Here is a 4,641-nt window from a genome sequence, read left to right on the forward strand (position 1 = left end):
ATATGAAAACGTACTTACAGACTGTGAGTCAGCATTATTTGTCAACATCATAGACTGTGGTCAGCATGCGCGCCGAAGGGGAAACGTAGGCTTGTAGGCTACTCTCCCAGGAAACAATCCTCGTCCTCCATAAAATGTGCTGCACACATCTGAATATTTGGGTTGAACTGCTCTGGAACAGTGTTGTAAATACAACTTAACCACTGATTTCTAGTTGTGTCCTCTTTTAGTAGTTTGGCTTTCACAACGAAACACACAGCATCTCCACAACATGGCGGCGGCGGCAACAAACAATACTACAGCGAGAATCAAAGTTACACCTTCTTTCGTTGCGTGAACATTTGGGCGGTGTTATGCAAATCTTCCCACATAGTGACGTAGACATGTGGGGGCGTGTTTAAACGAGGCGTTTTAGGGGGGCGTGGATGAGTCTTAACTTTTATAAAGAATATCTCTTTGGGTTTGAGACTTTAGTCTTTGCAACTTAAGGGATCTTATCTATGCACGAACAGCTTGTAACACTCCAAAGAGAAAGGAAAACTTGAAATCGCATCATATGACCCCTTTAAGAATCCATGAAATCGGGAATTTCATGTGAGGACAAAAGATTTTCCCAAACCCATTTCGCAATAGTTCAAATGAGCAATGCAAATTTGTCACGTTGAGCAACAGAAAGCTGCTTGGTATGAAAGCGACTTCTGAGTGCGCTATGCTTCATAAATCGCTACACTATTGGCATTTTTCCATTAGAGGGAGCAGCTTGGTGAATTCGTGTGGATTCCACTGGTAGCATTGTACATAACAGGCGCAATGTATTTTATGTGATGTAATAATACAGAATATTTTCGTGGGTCATGGCTCAGTATTAAGCTGCTTTGCAGTTTGTACTCTCTCAAGAACAGGAGCTTGTTGAGACCAACAAGCAACTCCGGCTCCTCAATGTGTCTTGACCTTGATCCGATGCAGCTTTGTTTTAGCGCTTCATAAATTATCACTCCAGGTTACAAGCGTGAGGTCTCCTGTGTGCCACTATCATTGGGCGGCCCTTGCAGAGGTCACAGCGTTGCAGGGAGGGCGTCTGTCATAGGCCTCCTATGACAGACGGTGTGTCAACGCCAGGAACCCACTGTGAGTCCTTTCACAATGTCACACCGCTGAAACATCCACACACAGCAGCACCACATCAGAGTCTACAGCGTTTAATCATGTTCTGTGATGATAATACTGTGTGTTATTAGAATGTGTAATGGCTGTGTTTACCCACATGCTTATGTTTACTTAGGAGTTAAAGATCCTGGTAAGCATATTGCATAATATTTGGCTTTATTTGTTGAGAATTAGTATGTAGATTACATGCACATGGTCCCTAGGCCCATTCAGGAGCAACAGATTTATTTTATAGGTGATCAAAATGGAAAGGTTTTATTAGGTACCATACTGTAAGAAATATGTATTACAAATATTAGATATAGAGCTCCAACAGTCACTAAAATTTTTACAAATATTTTTAATGTTTTTTTTTCAGGCCTAGAAAAGTCATGTAAATTAATAATACTAATAATATATATATATATATATATACATACATACACACACATACTAGGGCTGTCAAATTGCTCAATATATAAATATAAATAATAATCATATATATATATATATGCACACACATATACATATCTTAAATATACACAGTACACACACATATATTATGCAGACACAAATTACTTTTTTGGATGCGATTCATTGATTAATCAATTTGACAGCCCTTTTAATGATTGTATCCAATAACTACAAATGAACAGAAAGGTTGTCAAAATATATATTTAAAATATCCATCCATTCACAACTTATCAGAATATATATATATATATATTTTGATTAATTGCCTGGGGAATGGATGCATATCTATATATCATTTATCTGTCTATCTACTATATATACATATATTTTGATATATATACTGTATACAGTGTTTTGGAGAATGGATGGATGGATATCCAATGCACAGAGGACAGCTCAAGTCCCAACCTGTCTGTAAAGGCATCATTTCTTATAGTGCCAGTGGAAGAAAAGCCAAACTGGCTCTAAAAATGCCACCGACAATGGATTATCACCAAAATACATTCCCCTTAGAGAGATTATAAAAATAAAGCCACCGCTGCGAGTGTAGTAAGCGGCTTCATTCATCACTCGGCCTACTGGCTACTGCAGCCTCAGATTTATCAGACTCACACACAGTGTTCTGGATGAAAGTTTATTGTGATTTCATCTACTCTGCACTCCACATCACACGGTGATAAAACAGTATAAACAGCCATCTTTGCACCAAAGCCAAGAACCCCAGCAACATTCACGAGACAAGCTCAGAACGACACATGATGAAGTGCTCGAAGATCAACAGAGATGAACAGCTAACATGTTAACCATCTGTTTAAGCATTATCTAAATATTCTGATAATCTGTGAGGTCCTGCTCTGATTTCACTGTGCAAACAGGGTAAGTTCTCTCTCTCTCTCACACACACACACACACACACACACACAATCCAAACCATCTTTTAAACACATCATATTGTGCTGACGACATTACAGAACAAATGACAAATAACCATCCTGACAATTCACACTGACAAATTCACTCTTGAGTAATGGATAAAACACACAAAATACAAATCAAATAATAAACATTAGTGCTAGTAGAATAAGACGATACTTTCAAATCAATGTAAAAAAGCGGCCTATTTTAAATATCATTAACATTTTTCAGAGATGACAGTTCAGCATGGGCTTCGTTCAGAATGGAATACTAGCATACTGCTTACTGTGCAGTATACACTGCATACAGCCTACTGCATTCAAAAAACAATACTGTAAAAAAAATATAAACTGTAATAGTAATTATTAAAAATAAATGGTTTAAGCTTAAATAAAAAAAAATCATATAATATAGAATAATTTTTACCTTAACGTAATAAGAATGAGATTTTTGCATTACGGCATTAAGAATTAGCTGGGGGAAAAGGTGCTAAGTTGTAAAGAAAATAATATAAAATAATTAAAATCTTAATAATAATAATAATAATGATAATAAAGGTTGTTTTTATCCAAAGCATAAGCAGATTTTGAAGGTAAACATTATTTTTAAAATAAGTTTATAAAATAAAATGAAGCGTTTTTTTAACTAATTAAATTAATTAAAAAAAAAATTTTACCTTGAGAATGAGAATAAGATTTTTCGTTTTTTTGCATTATGCTGAAAATAATATCAGTTTATTCAAATAAGTCAAGAGAGATATGTTAAAATGTGTTGTCTCATTCATCACAATGAACGAACTAGTAATTTCAAATTGAGTGTGTTGCAAATAATAAACATTAGTGCTAGTAGAATAAGACGATACTTTCAAATCAATGTAAAAAAAAAAAAAAAAAAAAAATCGAAGAGAATTAAAAGGATTTAAATGAAAGCACAATTATTATTAGGTTAAATAAAAACAGATACATACTGTATATCATTAATAGTCAACACTATTCAGTAAATAAATAAAGCACAATAGAAGTTACATTGAAACCGAAAACGTGATTATTTTGTGTGCAACTACAAAGCTCTCTGACACAAAATGTATATGACAGTAAAATGTCACTTATAAAACATAATATGAAAAAAGAAAACTATTTTAAATTATGTTCTTGTGGTTATTTTGTGATTGAGCAAACAAGACTGTTTAATGATAATCAAATTTGAACTAGGAATAAGTTTCAGCATAAGTTTGATATATAAAATTGTGTGTATCATATTTAGCTCACTTTCTCAGTTTCTAGTTTCAGTTCAGTTTCTAGACACCAATAAACAGCAGCGATGACATGCTGTGTCATGAGGCCACCACTTAAAAATATGTTGCAAACGTAACCAGCCCAAATATAACATTTGGGTCTGCCAACAGAATGCTTTAGTGTTGTCAGAGTGACATCATTTATGTATCATTTCAACATATTTTTATAATCGGGCAGACGATTATAAATATAATTGTATCTGTTCTAGGAGATATCACTGTCTGCTGATGCACATCCCAAAGACAGCTTAAACATTAAAAAAACCAAAAACACAATTCTCTAATTTCCAGATTAAATAAAATCCCTCCATTATTTAAAAAAGCGGCCTATTTTAAATATCATTAACATTTTTCAGAGATGACAGTTCAGCATGGGCTTCGTTCAGAATGGAATACTAGCATACTGCTTACTGTGCAGTATACACTGCATACAGCCTACTGCATTCAAAAAACAATACTGTAAAAAAAATATAAACTGTAATAGTAATTATTAAAAATAAATGGTTTAAGCTTAAATAAAAAAAAATCATATAATATAGAATAATTTTTACCTTAACGTAATAAGAATGAGATTTTTGCATTACGGCATTAAGAATTAGCTGGGGGAAAAGGTGCTAAGTTGTAAAGAAAATAATATAAAATAATTAAAATCTTAATAATAATAATAATAATGATAATAAAGGTTGTTTTTATCCAAAGCATAAGCAGATTTTGAAGGTAAACATTATTTTTAAAATAAGTTTATAAAATAAAATGAAGCGTTTTTTTAACTAATTAAATTAATTAAAAAAAAAATTTTACCTTGAGAATGA

The sequence above is a fragment of the Sinocyclocheilus grahami genome, unplaced genomic scaffold (genome assembly GCF_001515645.1).
Source record: "Sinocyclocheilus grahami isolate Dianchi unplaced genomic scaffold, SAMN03320097.WGS_v1.1 scaffold13.1, whole genome shotgun sequence".
Classification (NCBI taxonomy): Eukaryota; Metazoa; Chordata; class Actinopteri; order Cypriniformes; family Cyprinidae; genus Sinocyclocheilus; species Sinocyclocheilus grahami.